Raw genomic sequence first — 23,479 nt, forward strand, 5'->3', positions numbered from 1 at the left:
GATGACTATTGCACAACATAACTGGACCAGAACATGCAGCAGACTTGCAAAATGTTTGCAAAGAAAGTAGATCTGGAGTCATGCAATGTTGCTGCAATTGTGCAACAAACTTGTATAGCAATAGCTTAGCAAGTCATTTTCAAACTTGCAGCACAATTGCTTACTATCTGGGATGTAGTCAGCTGAGGTGGAGATTAATAGTATGCAGCCTCTATGGAAGATCCACCCACTCTGAGGAGCCCCTCCCTAAATGCTTCTAGAGTACTTAAATTCCAATGGGGTGCTATTTTGTCCTTAGGCCTTGGATCCCTCCAGCTGTTCATCTGTGTTACCAGAGCTCCCCGGACTTCACTGTGAGGGACATTGTGCATGAGGATAATCTCAAATACCTGTGATTGATACAGGGGACACGAAGGTGCCCACAAAATGTTCACCTGATCCAACAGACTAGCCATGTGTGTGGGTCGTTTCCAAAAGGTGAAACAAGTATGCTGGCACTGGGAGGTCTGTTCAGTGTCAGAGAACACAGAGGTCCACGTTCCATCTTTGACTTAGTACATGTCTGCCTCACAGAATATTCATTTGGAAATAAATATTCAAAGATTTTATTACTACAATGCTTTAATAAACACAAGAAAATGTATTTATTTTTTGGCATTCTAATGAGAAATAAAATATTTTTATATGCGAATGACCGATCGCTATCTACTCCTTAATTATGTAATTCTAGCACATATACAGTACAAACATAGGCATGCGCACAGGGTGATTAGGGTGTGCCCAGGCACACCCTAATCACCCTGTTCAGCACAGATTCCCTCTACTGCCCTGGCTCCCACCTCCTTCCCTCGGCATGCACTACCGGCTTCCCTCCTCTCCTCCCCTGGTGGCTGTTGCTGCAGGGATGTTTTAGGATGAGTGAGGGAAGGGGCTGGTAAATATGTATTTACTTTCCGTTCTGAATGAACATGGTGGGTGATCGGTAGTGTGTGTTTGAGCTTTGGGGTGCACACCCTAATGCAATAGGCTGCTCACACCTATGAGTACAAAGCTATCCTATCATTAGGTCAAAATGTGTTAATGACCTGGACACAAGTAAAAAAGCAGATTTTAAACCACTATCTTTAATATTTTCCATTATAATACCAAATGCGGACAGAGGTGGGGTGGCGCCAGAGAGCACCAAAAATGGCCGAAAAGGCAGAGGACACTTCGGCTCGTTTCCTGCGCCCCCGTAATGAGGTACTGCAGGCCAATGTTCGGCTTTTCTCGGCTCCTGTGCCCCCGTACCTCAAACCAAATGAGGTACTGCAGGCCTATTTAGCTTGAATTCTGCTCGTCTTGCGAGTCAACACTGTCACAAGAGTCGCAAACCGAGTCAGAATTTAAAAAAAAAGCTGCTCGCAAATCAAAACGCTCTCAAACCAAGTACTCTTAAACCGAGGTTCCACTGTACTGAAAATTCATAGTGAAGATCCAGTAACCGCTCCATTAAGAGCCAGTCACAATCTCATAAAGGCGAAATTGATGCGGGGAAACCGTCATCTAATTTGCACTAGTTTGAACCCAGCCCTAATGTAGCCATATTGCTACACTTAGAAGCGCTTCTCTTTTATACTCTGTAGCTCCTGCTGAATTTGCCTGTAATCCACTTGTGGAGGTGGCCATTTGTGGATGGACATTTTATGGTTACACAACCTATCACAATCTTTTTATATGGACTATAAATTAAAGAACTTATGAATAAATGATTGTGGAACGAACTATCTGAGTTTCCATTATTTCTTATGGGGAAATTTGCTTTGATATACAAGTACTTTGGATTACAAGGAACTAATTATGCTTGCTATCCAAGATTTTACTGTATATACATTGATCAAGGGGATTACATGCAGATTTAGAACGTCTGCAATCCAGAATTTACCATCGTGACCGATAGTACTTGTCCAGGTTTTGTGGTCCCTAAGCAAAGGTAGTTCATGGATCTTTCTTTATCAGTCTAAGGCCTCGTACACACGACCGAGTTTCTCGGCAAAAAACAGCAAGAAGCTTGCTGGGTTTTTTTTTTTGCCGAGGAAACCGGTCGTGTGTACACTTTTCGACTAGGAAACCGTCGAGGATCTCGTCGGGCCAAAAAGAAAGCATGTCTTCTTTTTCCTTGACGAGAATGGGAAAATTTGGCTTGGCGAGATCCTCGGCGGCTTCACAAGGAACTCGACGAGCAAAACGATGTGTTTCGCCCGTCGAGTTCCTCGGACGTGTGTACGAGGCTTCATAAGTGAGCACTGGTGAAATGACTTCACTCTATCCCCATTTTCTTGTAATTAGTGTTAAAGTAGATGTGCTTTTCATTTACAACTAGACACCTTTTATATTTATGGGTCATTGACTATATTGTCTCACTTTAGGTATAATGACTCCTTTATTTGCATTACTCTACACTGTTTTATTCATATGGGGAAGACAGCGTGAAGAAAATAGAACAATAGGATTAGAACATTATTTGTTCTTTAATAGAAATTAAGGATGCTGCTGATGATAATATTCAAAGCCAACATATTTTAATTATCATTCAGATGTTGGAATATATATTAAATCAAATGATTCAGTTGTTCTAAAAACTTGAAACAGACTTCATTATGAAACAAATGCATACTGTTTCTGAAGTGCAAAACAGTCATCCCTGAATTATTTCATGCAAGAAAGAAGAGAGATACCAGCCTGGCATACCAAGCATAGCACCAGTATTCTCATCGATGGGGGCTGTGGCAGATAGACTCCTTGCCAGTCTATTATTAGTCTGTAATTACTTCAGTACCAGGTCGGTTCTTTAGGAGGGGGCTACCTTTTCCACTCAGTCTAGCCAGTGTACTAATAGGTTGTTTGTTTGGAATTAGAGAAATGTATTTGCAGGTTAGATAAGGTGCCATTATCTTGTGGAATGTAAAAGCAGGGCTGTCTTTAAGGCAGGGAAAAAGGGGCAGCCGCCCTGGTCCCTGACATTGTTGTGGGGCCCAAAGCAGTTGCCTCATAATTGCCAACTATCCCAGTTTAAATTCCCTTGTCCCTTGAAGTTTGAGTCCTTTGCTGTGTCCTGATATCTCAGTGTGATGTACTGCTACTAATGCTGCCCAGCTCTTCCCTATTGTAGTGTACAGATGACTCACCTGCAGACCCTGTGATTTAAATGTAAATAACCGTTATTCATATGTAAATAACAGGAACATTCATATGTAAATAGCGGCAGCATTCATATGTATACCATGTCCCTCTGCAGTGAAGAGATGATGTGCTGTAACCTATAGCAACCAATCAGTGAGCAGTATTACTGTACAGTACTCTCAAGCAACCAATCAACAAGAAGAAATCATGTTCTAGCAAATAATCAATGAGCTGTAATGTGTGCTGTAACCTCTAGCAACCAGTCAGTAAGTAGTAATGATGTGCTGTAACCTCTGGCAACCAATCGCAATCACTGCCTGATCTGATACAGTAAACTGATTTTAAGTCTAGCTGATATTTATTGTATGTCTCAGAGCAGGTGGAGTGCAAAATTGCATTGGGGGCCCCCAAGAAAAATTTTGCCCAGGTTCCAATCAACATTAAAGACAGCCCTGGTTAAAAGGGTCCATCTCACCCTCACCACTAGTAGGTGGTGTGAGAATGGGAGAGGTTTATGTGCAGCTTAGGTAACTTGCAATCCCCCTGTGGTGGGTGTTAATGGGGCCCATCTCACCCTCACCACTAGTACGTAATATGGAAATTAGAGAGGTTTATATCCAGCTTAGATAAAGGGTAACTTTCCATTTCTTTTTGGTGAGGTATTAAAGGGACCAATCTCACCCTCACCAGAAGTAGGTGGCGTAGGAACTGGGGAGGTTTATGTGCAGCTTAGATGATGGGGTAACTTGCCATTCCTCTTTGGTGAGCTGGTTTTAGGGTCCATTACTAAAAGGGAATACACATAGGTGAAAAATAGGTTTTACTACTGTATATATCAGGGGTCTCCAAACTTTTGAAACAAAGGGCCAGTTTACGGTCCTTCAGACACTAGGGGGGCCGGACTGTGATCACTGGGCGTAGAACAGGTCCTGATGTCAGTGGGAAAGAAATAATGCCCTTTCTTTGGTGTCAGTGGAAGCAATTGTGCCCCTTTGTTGATGTCATTGGGAGGAAGAGAGCCCCATCATTGGCGTCATAGGAAAGAATTGGGTCCTACCGTTGGTGTCATTGGGAGAGATTATGCCCCACAGTAAGTATCAGTGGATGAAATGGTGCCCCAATGGCCAGATAAATGTAAGCAAAGGGGTCCATCTGGCCCGCGGGCCGCAGTTTGGAGACCACTGGTATATATGAAGATACAATTCCTCTACGTGATCTTCAGTTCATTCCAAAAAAGAATTAAAAAGGTGAATGCAAAGGCCATCTATTCGTCTTGCCGAAAGTTGGGTCCCCCATTACTGGTATTGCTTTTTGGAAGTCAGATTTGTACAGTGCAGCGACAGGAGTATTCACAGTAGAACAGTACATCTTGATAGTGACCTGACTGTGGCATTTGGGACATACAGGCCAATTCCCATACTCTGATATTTATTTTAATCATTCATTCTAAATTATGGAGGTTACAAAGGAAATACCATTGAGTACTGTCTGTGATACTTTTTTTTATTGGCTACAATTATCACCTTAAGCATGAAAAAAAATAATCTAAATTTTAATAGTTCTAGCCAAGTAATTATGGAATACATGAAACAGGTCACTGAGTGTTGGAATTGGACTCTGGGAATTTACCAGGATTCCACAGTCCAGTCCAGTTACAACAAAGAATGTCTGTTAAATATACGTGTATTTCCACGTTTGCAGCCACATGATATTTGATATTTCTTACATATTCCCATTCACAAAGCATAATATTAAACCTTTTTCATTGCTGAAAAATCCTTCCTTACTTTCTCCTTCAATGCAATATTAAGGAGGGGGCTGTGGAGTTATGTTTATCCTGCCTTTACACTGTCTGTGCTGTGTTGGCATATCTTATTATCAGTTGCAAACTAGTCGTGTACACTGTCTGCTCTAACAAAGGGTTAGAGATCTCATGGCTTGGGTGGTAGATTGTATGTTAATACACTTTAACCACTTAAGCTCTGGAAGGTTTTACTCCCTTTATGACCAGGCCATTTTTTTCTGTTTAGCACTGCACTACTGGAACTGGTAATTGCGCGGTCATGCAACGCTGCACCCAAACAAAATTTCTACTGCTAGTATTTAATCAACACTGGGTTTTTTATTTTTTTATATATAAACAAAAAAAGATGGAAAATGTTGAAAAAAAAGCTGTGTTTTTTACTTTCTGTTATAAAACATATCCAATAAAATAAAATAAATAAAAAAGAAATGTCTTCATAAATGTAGGTCAAAATGTATTCTTCTACATGTCTTTGGGGAAAAAAAACACAATAGGTGTATATTCATATAGTTCAGATAGTTATAGTTTGCGTGAAAGTTATAGTCTACAAATGATGGTAAATATACTGGAATTTTCTTTCTTATTTTTTATCTTTTTTGGTTATACTAGTAATGGCGGTAATAAGCAACTTATAGTGGGGACTGTAATAGTGGGGCGGACAATCTGGCGCTAACTGACACTGGGTGGGAACTGACTAACTGACACTGGTCTCATCAGTGATGCTAATACAGTGATCAGTGCTAATACTATAATAGTGGCTGCCACTCGTGCAGGGTGCATGGGCACTGCCCAACCCCTAATCCATGCTCCCGTCCCCTGATTTACATGCAGGGCGCTGGACACATGGATTTCAATGTTTTTTTTTTTTGGAGCAGGGAAAAGCATTGCAAGCTTTTAAAAAAAAAATAGAAACTTCCTTTAGAGCCGTGTGTATAAATCTGCTCCAAAAAACTATTCAAAGGTTTTTTTTGTTTTTTTTTATATATTTTTAGGTATACTCTGTGAATAGGAACATATACTGTAGCAAACATATAAGGGTTGATTTACAAAAGGCAAATAGACTGCAGTTTTCAAAGTGCAGTTGCCCTCGGTAAGTGCAATTGCTACAGGGCTTTGTAAAAGAGGTAAGGCTTCACTTTGCAAAGAGTACTCAATCACATGAAAGGAAAATTTCAAACAAACAGGATTTTTGCTTGCACATGATTGGATGATGGAAGTCAGCAGAGCTTTTGCTGATTTACTAAACTCTGGAGCAACTGCACTTGCAGAGGGCAAAGTGCGCAGTCTATATTTAGTAAATCAAACCCATAGTCTCTTGAGTTTAGCGGTGGAAATACACTATAAATTAGTGTCTATTCAAGTACAATGGAACAGGAAAGACAAAAAAAAAAAAGATAAAAAATAACAAAAAACATTGAACATGGAATAAACTATAGAATAGTTGGTGGCAATATTTAGACGTTATTGCTAGTAAACATTTTTGTAACCATATATGTTGGATATAGTCTGGTTTCAGTTAAGTGCCCCCACAGCAAGCAGCTTGCTATGGGGGCACCTGAGCCAAACCGTAGCTCCCTGTGTTCATTCAGACACGGAGTATGGCCTGGCCCTGCCCCCTTTTTCTCTTCATTTTCCTGACCGACTTTGATTGACAGCAGCGGGAGCCAATGGCACCATGCCGCTGTCTCAGTCAATGAGGAGAGGAGTCCTGAATGGCTGAGACATTCCTGCAAACTTGCTGATCTAGATGGGGCTCAGGTAAGTGTTAGGGGGACTGGTGCACACAGAAGGTGAGGAAAAGATGATCCACACTTCAGTCGTTGCTCTTTAACCACTTAAGAACTCATTCACGCCGATATACGTCAGCAGAATGGCACGGCTGGGCACAATCACGTACCTGTACATGTCTCTTTAAGCCCAGCCATGGGGTCGCGAGCGTGCCGCCGGAGGCGCGCTCGCGACCCGGTCCGAAGCTCCGTGACCGCGCCCACGAGACGCGTGGATCCGATCGCTGCCGGTGTCCCGTGATTGGTCCTCCAGGGCTGAAGAACGGAGAGAGGTGTGTGTAAACACACCTTCCCCGTTCTTCATTGTGGCAGTGTCAGTGATCATCTGTTCCCTGATATAGGGAAAGACGATCACTGATGTCACATGTCCAGCCCCGCCCCCCTGGAGTTAGAAACACATATGAGGTCACACTTAACCCCTACAGTTCCCCCTAGTGGTTAACTCCTAAACTGCAATTGTCATTTTCACAGTAAACAATGCATTTTTATAGCACTTTTTGCTGTGAAAATGACAATGGTTCCAAAAAAGTGTCAAAATTGTCCAAAGTGTCCGCCATAATGTCGCAGTCATGAAAAAAATCGCTGATCGCTGCCATTAGTAGTAAAAAAATAATTATTAATAAAAATGCAATAAAACTATCCCCTATTTTGTAAACGCTATAAATTTTGCGCAAACCAATCGATAAACGCTTATTGCGATTTTTTTTTACCAAAAATAGGTAGAAGAATACGTATCGGCCTAAACTGAGGGAAAAAAACGTTTTTTTTAATATATTTTTGGGGGATATTTATTATAGCAAAAAGTAAAAAATATTGCATTTTTTTCAAAATTGTCGCTCTATTTTTGTTTATAGCGCAAAAAATTGAAACCGCAGAGGGGATCAAATACCACCAAAAGAAAGCTCTATTTGTGTGGAAAAAAAAGGACGCCAATTTTGTTTGGGAGCCACGTTGCACGACCGTGCAATTTTCATTCAAAGTGTGCCAGTGCCGAAAGCTGACATTTCACCTGGGCAGGAAGGGGGTATATGTGCCCAGTAAGCAAGTGGTTAATAATTTTTGTAGGAAGACGCTACATTTCTTTCATACTTCGTGGTACAGTTATGTCTTCAGTTATTATTTTGGATGCCCGAAAGAAGGTACATAATTATGGGCAATTTAACTATATTTTTCTCTAAAGGTCTGGCTAAAGCAAGTACAGATTTTTTAGCTAAGAGAGTTTTGATTATAAAAGCTTTTTTTTGTCTGTACATCTATTCATAACATTTTTTTTTTTTTTGCCTTTGTGTTGTGTGCTCTGAACTACAGGGAATATTGCTTTGCAAACTCCTGGAACAGTGTCATGTAGACAAAAGCCGAGCAAAAAAAAAAAAATGCTGAAACTAAATAGCAAGCTACAATGCCGAGCCTCCTCGCAGAAGGCACTCCAGACGGAAGCTTGTGGGAACACACTGGCAGCACATCCAGAATCCTTTGTGTTAGTTACATAGCATCATGCTGACTGGACACAGATCTCTGGAAAAGATGTAACAGCTCCGGGTACAACAGGGAGGCATAAAGGAATTGTGACAGGCTGCCAAAGAAAACGGACAGCTTTTACAACTTTGTCAGCGGGCCATACAGCTCAGGAACATGGTACCAAGTACAATTTACACTTCGTAAGACGACTGGAAGAGTCATAAAAGAATTCTGAGCAACAGAAACACAAATATGCCAATTTGGGATTTAGAGAAAAATACAACCAGTAAAAGCATCCAGAATCAGATCAACATTTTCAACATAAATACCTTAAAGGGTGACTCCAATTTTGCGGGGGGGGGGGGGGGAATAGCAAATAAAGAAAAAATAATATAGCATATATAATTGTGATACAATTCATGTTGTGATTGAATGTTATTAAAAATGACCTTTCCTTTTTAATCTGCAGCCACTATATTTTTCTGAAAAAGCAATATGGCTACCTGAAGGTGTTCAGTACACAGAACGTGTACTGAACACCCCCCAGAAACATAATTTCCTGCTTGTGTGATTGGCTCACCAATTTTCCCAGAAGTCTGCCCTAAGATACAAGTCAGGCCCCGTACACACGTCCGAGAAACTCGACGGGCAAAACACATCGTTTTGCTCGTCGAGTTCCTTGTGAAGCCGCCGAGGATCTCAGCGAGCCAAGTTTCCTCATTGACTAACGAGGAAATAGAGAACATGTTCTCTATTTGGCCCGACGAGATCCTCGACGGTTTCCTCGGCCAAAAGTGTACACACGACCGGGTTTCTTGGCAGAATACGGCTCCGATCAAGTTTCTGGCTGAATTCTGCCGAGAAACTCGGTCGTGTGTACGGGGCCTCAGATTTCAGGCATCCCCTGCAACAGAAAAATCTTTTTTGGTGAGATACTCCCAATAGGAACATGTCTATAGGGATGCAGACCCAGAGGCTTTCCTTATTAGTGCTCTGCAGCTGCACAGCTGATTGATAATTATGAAACTACTCTCATTAGATCTACTTAGCGCAGAGGCACAATGGAACAAACAGTGATTGCTTCAGAATAACGAAAAGGTAGAAATCAGCAACAAAGGTTGTTATAATCTTTGCAATGTACATAGATCACCCAGAGGGGAATGTTGTTTTCTCAACAAAAGTGAAGATACGATAGCAGCACAAACCATATAAGATATCGGGACAGTGTTATTTTTCCACTTTCCTTAACCACTTCCAGACCTTAGGTGTTTTTCAGATTTGGTGTTTGCAAGACTAAAACTTAAAACACCCAAACATTATATATTTTTTTTCTAACACCCTAGAGAATAAAATGACGGTCATTCCAATACTTTTTGTCACACCGTATTTGCGCAGCGGTCTTACAAGCGCACTTTTTTTGGAAAAAATTCACTTTTTTGAATTAAAAAATAAGACAACAATAAATTTGGCCCAATTTTTTTATATATTGTGAAAGATAATGTTACGCCGAGTAAAATGATGCCCAACATGTCACGTTTAAAAATTGCGCCCGCTCGTGGCATGGCGTCAAACTTTTACCCTTAAAAATCTCGATAGGCGATGTTTAAGAAATTCTAGAGATTGCATTTTTTGAGCTACAGAGTAGCTCTAGGGCTATAATTATTGCTCTCGCTCTAACGATCGCGGCGATACCTCACTTGTGTGATTTGAACACCGTTTTCATATGCGGGCGCTACTCGCGTATGCGTTCGCTTCTGCGCGTAAGCTCGTCGGGACGGGGCGCTTTAAAAACATTTTTTTTTTGTTTTCTTATTTATTTTTATTTATTACACTGAAAAAAAATAAATAAATAATTTGATCACTTTTATTCCTATTACAAGGAATGTAAACATCCCTTGTAATAGAAAACATGACAGGTCCTCTTAAATATGAGATCTGGGGTCAAAAAGACCTCAGATCTCATATTTGGGCTTAAATGCAAAAAATAAAAAATAAATAAAAAATGTCATTTTTTCAAATGACCAAAAAATTTTTTTGTCTCTTTAAGAGGCTGGGCGGGACTGACGTTTTGACGTCACTTCCGCCCAGCCGAGCTATGGGGACGGGCGAAGGAGATTTTTCCTTCAGTCTCGTCCCCGCTCACCAGCCGACAGCACCCGATCGCTACCAACGGCTACGGTAAGCGGCGGAGGGCGCGGGAGAGCGGCGGGAGGGGGGAGGGCCCTCTCCCGCCACCGATAACGGCGATCTTGCGGCGAATCCGCCGTGGAGACCGCCATTATCGGATTCCAGACCGCGCACACTAAAGATTGATACCTCGGTTGTGGCAGCAGCTGCTGCCGTTACCGAGATATCAATCTTTAAAAACAGGACGTACATCGTCGTGCGCAGGTCTGGAAGTAGTTAAAGGGCTACTAAAGGAGAAAAAAAATTTCTTTAAAATAACAAACATGTTCGTGCAGTTCGTTTTGCACAGAGTGGCCCCGATCCATGTCTTCTAGGGTCCCTCAGCGGCTGTCTCTGGTCCTCCCCGCAAGAACTCACCACATTCATGCGAGAGAGCTCGCATGGTGATGAGTCCTTGCGGGCGGACTCCCGTCATACAGCGAGCGGCCATAGCCGCTCACTGTATCACTCGGCCCCGCCCCTCGCCGCGTCGTGTCACTGGATGTGATTGACAGCAGCGCTAGCCAATGGCTGCGCTGCTCTCAATCCATCCGCTCTAGCCAATCAGCGGCCAGGCTGAGGGGCAAAGTGGATCTCGGGACCGTGCGCGGGACTTTCGAGGGGTCAGGTAAGTAAAATGGGGGCTCGGGGGGCAGTATCATCAGATGTTTTTTCACCTTAATGCATAGATTGCATTAAGGTGAATTTTTTTTTTCCTTTACAACTCCTTTAACTATCCATTTAGAGTTTGTCTTTCCCTGATTTGACTACAGTAGACACATTGGATTAGTTGAGGTTTTTTCAGTATACTTTATACATTATGCATTGTGCCTTTTTCAATAATCTTGATATTCTTTATACATTGAATACACACATATGCGCGCACACTGGCACACAGGTTGCATGCACTATTAGTATTAATTAAACATAATTTTGAAAGCAGCCTATACCATGTATTATGGAACTGTCCCAAAATACGTCGTTTTTGGCATACCATCTTGTATAGCGCTACAAATGCGAACTAAATCACCTCAAGGCACGTTTGCAGCCAGTGTCTGCCTGTGTCTTTAGAAGAGATGGGTCTTAAGCTTCTTCCTGAAGGCCAGATACTTACCCTCCAAACACGTGGTAGCTCATACTCTATTTGCCTTACGCATAACTATCACCCAGAACTGGCGCTCCTCCTAGTTTGTCCTTAGTTATATCTAGGATTATACAATGTCAGTATGAAAAGATGTTAGACCATAAAGAGCATAGGGCACCCTGGTTGGGTCAGCCCCAGGCTAAACTCTATGACTGATGCCATACTTCATGTTTGATGCATTCTATGTAATGGAGGGATTAATGTTTTTGTACTGTTTCAGGATAGGATTAATGCATAATATTTTTCTACTTCTTATGATACCCTTCCTTAGAGGTGAAATTTTCATTTCTGATTAATTTAACCCTTCATGTATGGCTGTTTTTCCTAGGTTTAAGAACTATGATTACCAGTTGTTGGTGTCCTTGGTGGAGTCGACCTTTCCACAGTTTGATCCCCTTGGGGTGGCGGGTTTGTACTCCATTATTAACCCCAATCTTGATTTCTTGTTTATTTTTTTATTTTTTTCTGTACTGCTATTGTCTTGTGACGTTTTTGCATTCAACATATTCTTTAACTACTTGGACCCCCGGCCATAGACAAAAGATAACCACAAGGTGGCTCTCAAATGCCGGGAGGACGTCTATTGACGTCCTCGGCTCCTCTGGCCACTGGGGGGCGCGCGAGCACCGCCGGCGGTGAGTGCTCACACGTGCCGCGTCACTGAGGTGCCGATGCACGTGCCTGTACCCCCTATCGGCCGTTACACAGACAAGGACGTGGATCTGTGTGTGTAAACACACAGATCCACGTCCTGTCAGGGAGAGGAGACTGATGCTGTGTCCCTTGTACATAGGGACACAGATCTATCACCTCCACCAGTCAGTCCCCTTCCCCCACAGTTAGAATCACTAGTAGCAAACACATTTAACCCCTTCCCCGCCCCCTAGTGTTAACCCCTTCCCTGCCAGTCACATTTATACAGTAATCAGTGCATATTTATAGCACTGATCGCTGTATAAATGTGAATGGTCCCAAAAATGTGTCTGCCATAATGTCGCAGTCCCAATAAAAATTGCAGATCGCCGCCATTACTAGTAAAAAAAAAATAATAAAAAAATGTCATAAAAATCTGTCCCCTATTTTGTAGGCACTATAACTTGTGCGCAAACCAATCACTATACTCTTATTGCGATTTTTTTTTTACCAAAAATATGTAGAAGAATACGTATTGGCCTAAACTGAGAAAACATGTTTTTTTTTTTTTTTTTTATTGTCATATTTATTATAGCAAAAAGTAAAAGATTTTTTTTTTTTTAAATTTTCGCTTTTTTTTGTTTATAGTGCAAAAAATAGAAACCGCAGAGGTGAACAAATACCACCAAAAGAAAGCTCTATTTGTGGGAAAAAAAGGATGTAAATTTTGTTTGGGAGCCACGTTGCACGACCGCGCAATTGTCAGTTAAAGAGACGCAGTGCCGAAAGCAGAAATTTCGCCTGGGCAAGAAGGGGGTATATGTGCCCAGTAAGCAAGTGGTTAATGCTGTTTTATCTGCCTTGTAACTGATGCATATACTTATTTTTCTCAATAACATTTGTAGGTTAAAAATATATATATATATATATATATATATATATATATATATATATATATATATATATATATATATATATATATATATATATATTTAAGCCTGTACAGAAAATACTAGTAAAATGAATGCAGGTTTAATTTGTGAAAGTACTATGAATATGACTTAAAAATAAATTAAAAGTAAAAAATATTTAGGCCTTTATAGAAAATTCTAGTAAAACAACTGCGGGTTGAAATTGTGAAAGTACTATCAGTATTATTTAAAAATAAAAAATAAATGTAAAAAATATTTAGGCCTTTATAGAAAATTCTAGTAAAATGACTGCAGGTTAAAATTGTGAAAGTACAATCAGTTTTATTTAAAAATAAAAATAAATGTCTAAAATATTTAGGCCTTTATGGAAAATACTAGTAAAACGACTGCAGGTTACATTTGTGAAATGCCGTGTACACACGATCGGTTTGATGGACCGTTTTCATCAGACTAAACCGATCGTGTGTGGGCCCCATCAGTTATTTATCCATCGGTTAAAAAATTAGGAACTTGTTTTAAAATTATCTGATGGATAAAAAACCTATAGAAAAAAACGATCGTCTGTAGGCACATCCATCGGTTAAAAATCCATGCATGCTCAGAATCAAGTCAACGCATGCTTGGAAGGATTGAACTTCATTTTTTTCAGCACGTCGTTGTGTTTTACGCCACCGCGTTATTTAACTGATGGTGTGTAGGCACGACTGATCATCAGTCAGCTTCATCGGATAACTGATGGAAAAATCCATCAGGCCGTTTTCATCGGATGGACCGATCGTGTGTACAGGGCAAAAGTAATAAAACACAGAGATTTCCATTCCCAATATAAAGCTGAAAGCTATTGTTTAAATCCCCTGAAGGTGCTTTTTAAACAGAGCAGTTCACAGAAGCACTAAAACAAGGAAACAGTATAAAGTAGTTTTCATATCTCATGGGAATAAAGGAATCCAGAACTGTGTTAATCAATTCCCAATAACAGAGACCTTGCAGACCCCCCAAAACATTATGGTGGGCCTGTAGTTCTATCTCTGGGCCTTAGCAATCTTTAGGAAAACCCCCACCACCCAAAGGGATTGTAGTATTCAGGATACATATTGGAGCTGCCAAAAGCATTTTGGAACTGTGATTTTGAACCTTCTAACTGGGGAAAAGGAAGATAATTATACTTTTTTAACCACCTCTATCAATCCATGTTTCTGCACAATATGGACTTCTGCTTTAGCATCGGGTTAAACTTAACCTGTCTTGAGAAAAATAAAAAAATATTGGAGACGCCATTGCTATTCTTCTTCTGAAAATGCTGGTTGCCTGGATGTTTTGCAGACCGACTAATTTCAAAACTTACAGAATCACTGACCCAGAATACTTATGCGACTCATTAAGTCAGAAAAAGTCATTATTAGCTTACTTGTTAAGTACAGTGACTCAAAGCATCAAAACGAAAAAGGCTTAGCCTACAAAACAGACAACTAGCATTTTCAGAATGAAAGTCCAGCAATAGCAGCATCCAAATTTCTTTCATGACAGGTTTCTTTTAAAGACAATATATTGCTATTCATCAAAATTAACAACCAATAGTTGACCTTGTTAGGGGCAACAAAAACATTGACATTGTCCAATGATTCCTTATCAATGTGTTTTTTTTAGAGAAGGCAGTGGGCCAGAGAAACTATTGTTGGTGAGCCAAACTTGCGTTTTTGGAAATGACAAGTATTTCAATTGTTAAAATGTAAGAAGCAACTAGTGCGGCAATTAAAAAAAAAGATTGAAGTAAACTTTGCAATTCGCACCAAAAAAATAATGGTAAGGAAAATACATTTGTCAATATTTTATGCAATAGATCAGAGGTGTCAAACTCCATTTCATTGCGGGCTTCATCAGCATTATGGCCGCCCTTAAAGGGCTGGTTGTCCAGAGCACCCCCCCTTACATAAGATGCCAAGACTCCCCCTTACATCAGATGCCAAGAGCCCCCCTTACATCAGATGCCAAGAGCCCCCCCTTACATCAGATGTCAAGACTTCCCCCTTACATCAGATGCCAAGAGCCCCCCCTTACATCAGATGCCAAGAGCCCACCCTTACATCAGATGCCAAGACTCCCCCCCTTACATCAGATGCCAAGAGCCCCCCTTACATCAGATGCCAAGAGCCCCCCCTTACATCAGATGCCAAGAGCCCACCCTTACATCAGATGCCAAGACTCCCCCCCTTACATCAGATGCCAAGAGCCCCCCTTACATCAGATGCCAAGAGCCCCCCCTTACATCAGATGTCAAGAGTCCCCCACCCTTCCTTACATCACCACCGTGGGCCTTGTGTTTGACACATGTGCAATAGAGGTATTCAGTAGAGCACCTAGAGGATAATGACACAAAGCAATTAAACATTCTAATAATAAGATGGCCAAAGCTCTGTTGGTCAGACTTCCTATGTGGGTCACAGAAGTGCACTTAGTTTTGTACTTCTGTGACCCACTGTCAGCCGTCAGCGGGCTATAGTCAGCTGACGTCACAGAGCTAATCCTGGCTCTGCAGGGATCCCGACAATAATGTCAGGATCTACCCAGATGCCTGGCCAGCAGCTGGCTCAGCATCTAGGTGTGCTTCTAGGAGTCTGAGCCAGCCACTAAAACCCCTCCACAGTCCAGCGCTCTAGTGAGCACTGGAGGGGCAGGGGACTGACAGTCACTGCTCTGTACTCAGAGTGGACCCAAGAAACAATCAATCAGTGGTGTTCTCTGTGTAAAGCCGGAAGGGGACAAAAAGATGCCGACGCCATCTAGATGAGTGCAATATGTAAATTCATTTTTTTACCTTCCCGCACTTCTCTTTTAAGCGCCAAATAATCGATATGTGCTTCAATAGGTTATTTGATCTGGCAGATGCCAACATAAGATGTCATGTGCAGCATTTTGCATTCCTCAACATTTACCAATCTTAAACATAAGCACATGCTTTTTCATGTTTTAATATAAAACCACAAAAGACATTGAGGCACATAAACTAAGCGTTAAACGTGTCATTAAACTAAAACATTCTGATGTACGTTGCAAAAATAAATAATGCTAGGACCCTATTTAATATGCAGTAACCAATCAACTATTAACATCTAATGTCGTAATGCTCTCTTCGAATCAAAGCTTATTTGTGTTTGATTGCTGTGGATTATTTCACATCATTTCATTTTACATTATGGTATTAAATTACCCCCCCCCCCCCCTCCATTCCTCGTATGTTATTGCCTGATTGCCTGGAAACATCTGTATGGAAGATGAATGTTTGCCTTGATGACCTTGAAATACGACATTGAAAGTAGTCGGTCCCTGTAGATTTTGTTTCATTGCCTCTAAGGTCTTTTGGATGTGTCAGAGTGTATCTACCATCAGTTCTGCCATGCACAGGTTACATTAATATTCACTCAACAGGTTGGTAGATTGTAAACTGCGCCTGGAGTGTCGCTGAGATCCGGCGAACTGGGCATTGTAGCTTCAGAATCTCATTATAATACTAACAAATCAGATGGAATTTTAATGAATCATAAGCCTGACAGTTTCAGCAGCAAAACAGAAGACAATGGCATTCGCTCAATATTACAGTCAGCGCCCAGGCAGCCCATTGCACTTACCTTTGTAAATGTCCCTGCAGCTCTTTCTTGGCTTCAACTGGAAAAGGACCCAATGCATTAGGTCCTCTGCATTTACCAGAAAGACAGGACTTGTGATGGTTGTCCTTTAAGTGTCTCTAAACATGGTTTGCATAGCTGGATATCAGCTTATCTATTCTTTTGTGCATTTGCTTCCATACATGGATCTGTTCCCAACAGTAACTCCATGCTGTCAAAATGTAACTATCTGGAAGCTTTCAGCTTCATCCAACACATAGGAGATAAAAAGGAAAGCCTCCGTTTTTATTTGGCACCTATACTACTATAGCCTTACTGATTTTCTCTACAGCTACTATGAATAAATTGCATCTTATAAATCACTTTCATGTCTGCGGATGTGGGTATTTTAGGATCAAAGTTTGTAGTGTGGTTTTTGGTTGTAGATGGTAGTGTAGAAAAAGGAAGTGTTGCTTGCTAACCAGGTTGAACTCATTTAAACATCAGATTTTCTAGCACTTAAAAGGCACAGATTTAAGAGATTTCATAGGTTATGGGGAAGAAACCCAGTTAATAACAAATGCATAGCTGCAAAGCTGCACCAGATTTTGCCCAGTCCAGTTTTAGTAAAGAAGCCCCAGGGTTAATTTACTAAAACTGCAGAATGCAAAATCCGGTGCAGTTGTGCACGGCAGCCAATCAGCTTTTAAGTTCAGCTTGTTTAATGAAGTTTTGGCAATACAACCTGGAAGCTGATTGGTTTCTATGCAAAGCTGCACCTGATTTTGCACCCTCCAGTTTTAGTAAAGAAGCCCCAGGGTTAATTTACTAAAACTGCAGAATGCAAAATCCGGTGCAGTTGTGCACGGCAGCCAATCAGCTTTTAAGTTCAGCTTGTTTAATGAAGTTTTGGCAATAAAACCTGGAAGCTGATTGGTTTTTATGCAAAGCTGCACCAGATTTTAGACATGTGCACACTGAAACATTTTGTTTCGTAATTTCATCCTGAAAAATAAATTTATTTCGTTACTCCCGAAATTCATTTTTATTTATTTAGTTTTTCGTTAAAAAAATGCATTCGTCCGAAAATCCAAATGAATTAAGGTCGAATCTGTCATTGAAGGCTTATGGTGTCTGTCGAATGTTCTCAAGAAAAAAAAAAAAGATTCGACAGAATCTTAAAAAACGAAAGCAACAAAACTGTCTCTCTATGTCGAATCTTTTCTCTCTATGTCGAATCTTCTTCAAGTCTCTATAATGTCGAATCTTTTCTCTTTATGTAGAATAATATTGGACTAATAGAGTTAAGGTTAGGCACATTCGACCGCAACGAAAATAAAGCATTTGTTTATGTCGGATCTTTCGGTTTTCGTTTTCTGTGCTTTCGTTATCGTTTGTTAAAACGATAACGAAAATACCTGAAATTCGGACAAAAATGCATTCGGACGAAAACGAATGCACATGTCTACCAGATTTTGCCCAGTTCAGTTTTAGTAAATTAGCCCCAGGGGTTGATATACTAAAACTGGAGAATGCAAAATCCGGTGCAGTTGTGCATGGTAGCCAATCAGCTTCTAAGGTCAGCTTGTTCAATTAAGTTTTGGCAATAAAACCTGGAAGCTGATTGGTTTCTATGCAAAGCTGCACCAGATTTTGCCCAGTCCAGTTTTAGTAAATTAGCCCCAGGGGTTGATTTTCTAAAACTGGAGAATGCAAAATCTGGTGCAGCTGGGCAATAAAACCTGGAAGCTGATTGGTTTCTATGCAAAGCTGCACCAGATTTTGCACCCTACAGTTTTGGTAAATCAGCCCCACAGTACCTTTGAATGTTTATATTAGAAGAAACAGGGATTTTTTTCAGGGGGAACTTGGGGGAACTCAGTTCCACCACCTTTGGCTCAGACCCTTTGGTGCCCGCTCACCACAATCACTTGTAAACTCAGAAGTCTGGTTTCTGTGTTTACAAGTGACAGCTCTGCACTCTGTGTGTAACCCCCCTGAACTCTGCACCCTATATGTAATGCAATCCTGGTATTTAATGCCCCTTTAAGACCCTTCTACTGTTTGTGAAATCTGAACGGGGTCGTGGTTGAGTTCCTGCACCTATTTTCTGAGAAAAAAAGCTCTGAGAAGAAAGTACAAACCATAGTTGAAGAACAATACATAAAACAGCAGGGAGTAGGAACTGAATTTAAATATATACTAGAAAAATCTGTTTATATTATACAATAATTTTTAGCATTACATTTCATTCTGAATTTTTTGCTTGGTGTACCGTACTGAGAGCCTGAAAAACATTGTTTTTTACAACCCGAAAAATGATTGTGTGTACGCGGCATTAGATCTATCTCTTTAAAACGGCAGTATAGGGAGACCTTTTGCCGGAAATAAACAAGGTCATAGAAAAAATACTTCTACTGATCTGATCTGAAGTGTAATTTAGTATTTAGTGTAGGGTACAAGGTCAAAACCTATGTAACAATAATTAATGAAAAATAGAAGCAAATGTTAACCCAGCATGCCAGATCTTTAGGGAAATGCCTAATTAGCAAAAGCCTCTTTCATCCTGATAAACCACACCTGCGGATCCCATGAGGATCCATTTGCAAACATCTGCTTGCTCAGCGGGGATTGCTCCGTTGACCCCCCACTGAGCCGGCAGATGACAGGTCTGTCTCTGCACACTGTGCAGGGCCAGGGACTGACCTGTCAGAGCGCCGCACTCCTCTATCGGGGATCGAATGAAAACAATCCGTCTGTTCGTTTTCATCCAATTCGGTCCGCCAGACGGATGCAAAATAGGGTTTGCATCCGTCACATTTTAACGGAGAGGATCTGATGGGGGCTGATCGGGTGCCAGCGGACATGTCACCGATGACATCCGACGCTCCATAGAGATACATGGAGCGCCCGTTCAGATCCACCTAAAAAACCTGACAGGCAGATCTGAACGGTCTGCAGGTGTGAAAGGGGCCTTACAGGGACAATTAAGACCTTTTAGAGCAGAAATCTGCAGACAACAGGGAGAATTAAAAAAAATGGGAGTTTTGTCAAGTTCTGCAAAAAACCTGGAGAACCTTTTCACGTGACTTTTTTATTACAAAACCAAATTCGATCCTGAAGAAGCCCCTCATTTGGGCGAAACACATTGATCCATATACATCAGATCCATATGCATCAGACCACGCATTGATTGCACAGAACGGTCATATTACATGTTGACAATGTTGATTTAATATGTTTCGATGATAGCATATATTTTGAATGAAAAGATTTTTGTATAAATAAAATTAGCTTTTTTTAGATATATTATGTTTGTGTGTCATTCTTTTTTGCCACTTAAAAATCCCATTTCCCCCCCAATCTTCTTTAACTTTGTCTATTAAGGCTGCTGTCAGATGAGCTATTTATTTGCAATGATCCCCCTTCTTTTTCTTTAGTAATTTCTCACTAAGAGATTTATAGTTATTTTTCATGGAATTGCTAACTGGCTATTTTTTTTTTTAAGCTCAGTCGCATAGCAATTGAGTTTTAGCAGCATTTATTGCCAGCTTCATTATCCTCTTGGCTTAGCTACATATCGCTTGACTTGGCTACTGAATAAGAGTGATTAGTGGCAGAGCACACCAACCCAATAATGTTGCACTAGTTTAGGTTGTAGCAATGACAGATAAATTGTTGGTGATAAATCAGCAGCGACTAGCGATTAAATCGCTGGCTACTGGTCGCTGTTAATCAATGGCACTAGTGATTTGTAGCAGGAATAAACCTCCCATCTGACTTCAGCCTAGGGTCGCCACCCTTTCTTCTAGCCAAACCCGAACACTTCAACGGTACATGGCATTTTTTTTTTGTAGTATACACCATGAGATTGTAAAATACCTGGGACACCTCTGTGTGCCCTAGAGGAGTAGTAATGCGGCATGCAAAGCGGCGAACAGTGGGTGTAGCCAATTTCATTAACAGTAAAAGGGGCTAAAGGGGCATTGTTAAATATAACAAATGCATTCTTGCACAGAATATGTCTAGATTGCGGTGCCACAAGTCTCACAAACATACAATATATAAAACTTCAGCACAATAATAAAAAATAAAAAATAAACTTTTCTATTACACATGATTTGTGTACGCTGAAAATGGTCAGAGAACTGACATTTTATCTGAACCGACCGTAAAGAAGACCTTCACTAAAATAGTCAGGAGCTGCATATGCAAAGCAACCAGCAACTGTTAAGACAATAAATACTTTGGTGAGAGAAGTATGTATTGTATCATATAGTGTATATAGTAAAGGAGTGTGTAATGTACAATATAGTGTATAGAGTGCAGGAATATGTAATGTGCAATATAGTGTATATAGTGCAGAGGTGTGTAATGTACAATATAGTGTATAGAGTGCAGGAATATGTCATGTACAATATGGTGTATATAGTAAAGGAGTGTGTAATGTACAATATAGTGTATAGAGTGCAGGAATATGTAATGTACAATATGGTGTATGAAGTAAATGAGTGTGTAATGTACAATATAGTGTATAGAGTGCAGGAATATGTAATGTACAATATGGTGTATATAGTAAAGGAGTGTGTAATGTACAATATAGTGTATAGAGTGCAGGAATATGTAATGTACAATATGATGTATATAGTAAAGGAGTGTGAAATGTACAATATAGTGTATAGAGTGCAGGAATATGTCATGTACAATATGGTGTATGAAGTAAAGGAGTGTGTAATGTACAATATAGTGTATAGAGTGCAACAATATCTAATGTGCAATATAGTGTATATAGTGAAGGAGTGAGTAATGTACAAAAATAGTGTATAGTGTGCAGGTGTGTGTAAAGTACATTATAGTGTATACAGTGCAGGAGTGTGTAATGTACAATATAGTGAAAAAAGTGCAGGAGTGTGTAATGTACAAAAATTGTGTATATAGTGCATGTGTGTGCAATGTAATGTACAATATAGTGTGTAATGTACAATATAGTGTATGAAGTGCAGGAGTGTGTAATGCACTATATAGCGTATGAGTGTGTAATGTACAATATAGTGTATAAAGTGCAGGAGTGTGTAATGCACTATATAGCGTATGAGTGTGTAATGTACAATATAGTGTGTAATGCACAATATAGTGTATGAAGTGCAGGAGTGTGTAATGCACTATATAGCGCATGAGTGTGTAATGTACAATATAGTGTGTAATGTACAATATAGTGTATAAAGTGCAGGAGTGTGTAATGCACTATATAGTGTGTGAGTGTGGAATGTACAATATAGTGTATATTGTGCAGGAGTGTGTAATGCATAATTATAGTGTATATAGTGTAGCAGTGTGTAATGCACAATATAGTGTATATAGTGCAGGAGTGTGTAATGCATAATTATAGTGTATATAGTGTAGCAGTGTGTAATGCACAATATATTGTATATAGTGCAGGAATGTGTAACATGCAATATAATGTATATGTAGTGTGTGATGTTAGGGGGGGGGTCTCCTGGTGTAGTATGGGGCGAGAGGGGAGTTTTCTAGTGTGTACACTATGGGGAAAAGGGGTCTCACAGGGTGTATTGTATTCTTCTGGTGGGGGGAGGGATCTCCCAGTAAGTACTCTGCCCAGTAGGTCACAGAGTTTTCAGTGTGTGCGATTGGTCCTGGCGGGCTGTACAGTATTTGGTCCTCTGGCAGTCCCTAGCTTGGTGGATACGAGTCTCTCCGGGACGCCGTGCCACCTGCCTACCCACAAATGATTGCGGGGTAATTTGGTAGAAAATGGTAAAATGATGTGGGCTCTCCCAGTGAGGTCTGATGTGGCCAACAATGATTTGTCCTGTGCCAAGTTTCTATCCCAGCAAAGTATGGTGCTTAACCACTAAAGCCCCGGACCATTTTGCTGGTCAATGACCGGGCCACTTTTTGCAGTTCAGCACTGCGTCGCTTTAACTGACAATTGCGCGGTTGTGCGACGTGGCTCCCAAGTAAAATTTACGTCCTTTTTTTACCACAAATAGACCTTTCTTTTGGTGGTATTTGATCACCTCTGCGGTTTTTATTTTTTGCGCTATAAACAAAAATAGAGGGACAATTTTGAAAAAAATCAAATTTTTTTTATTTTTGCTATAATAAATATATCCCAAAAATATAAAAGTTTAGGCTGATACGTATTCTTCTACAAATTTTTGGTAAAAAAAAAATGCAATAAGCGTTCATCCCCTGATGAAGTCACGTGACTGTGACGATACGCGTCGGGATTGGTAGGCAGGACACACTCCAGCATCTGACGAACGGACACACGAGTTCGCCACTCGTAAGGATTGTTGCAGAGTTCCTGAATTTTTATGTGAGTTTTTAATTTTGTTTTTAATAAACCTGTTTATATTGCTGACTGGGCTATACTATGGGTATGTTTTTTCACCTCTTCCCCATCATCACGCCATCTGAGCGCTCCATCTGAGCTATTGAGAGAGGGATAGGAGTCATCACAAGCCCACACCAGCTGAGACATCCCCACACACTGTGAAATCTTGGGGAGACTAAAACAGCCAGCACCTGAACCCTGAGATCTAGCAGAAAGAGCAGAGGAAAAATAGAGGGACTGACGAGTTCGGTGCTCGTGGATATGAGCCTGAGATCTCTCACCTACATGTGAGTGCACTCCCACTCGCCAAGATCCCAATTACCAACCCCTTTTTGTGACGGTATTTCACCATCAGCCTTTTTTTTTTTGTCTTTTTACTTTGTTTTTTTCATGTTAAACATCGGACGGAGATTTATGTGTGCTACCTAGTTGT

General features: G+C 40.6%; 1 protein-coding gene across 1 annotated transcript in view; it reads right to left on the reverse strand.

Annotated features, from left to right (window-relative positions):
• Positions 1–16,804, reverse strand: part of LOC120937689 (sodium/calcium exchanger 1) — a 641,159-nt gene extending 624,355 nt beyond the window's left edge. The window contains exon 1 of the mRNA XM_040351100.1: positions 16,713–16,804. The gene's annotated coding sequence lies outside the window, so the exon portion shown is untranslated. The remainder of the gene's footprint in view (positions 1–16,712) is intronic.
• Positions 16,805–23,479: the final 6,675 nt, after the last annotated feature.

This window comes from Rana temporaria, chromosome 4, assembly GCF_905171775.1.
Source record: "Rana temporaria chromosome 4, aRanTem1.1, whole genome shotgun sequence".
In the NCBI taxonomy this organism is placed as follows: Eukaryota; Metazoa; Chordata; class Amphibia; order Anura; family Ranidae; genus Rana; species Rana temporaria.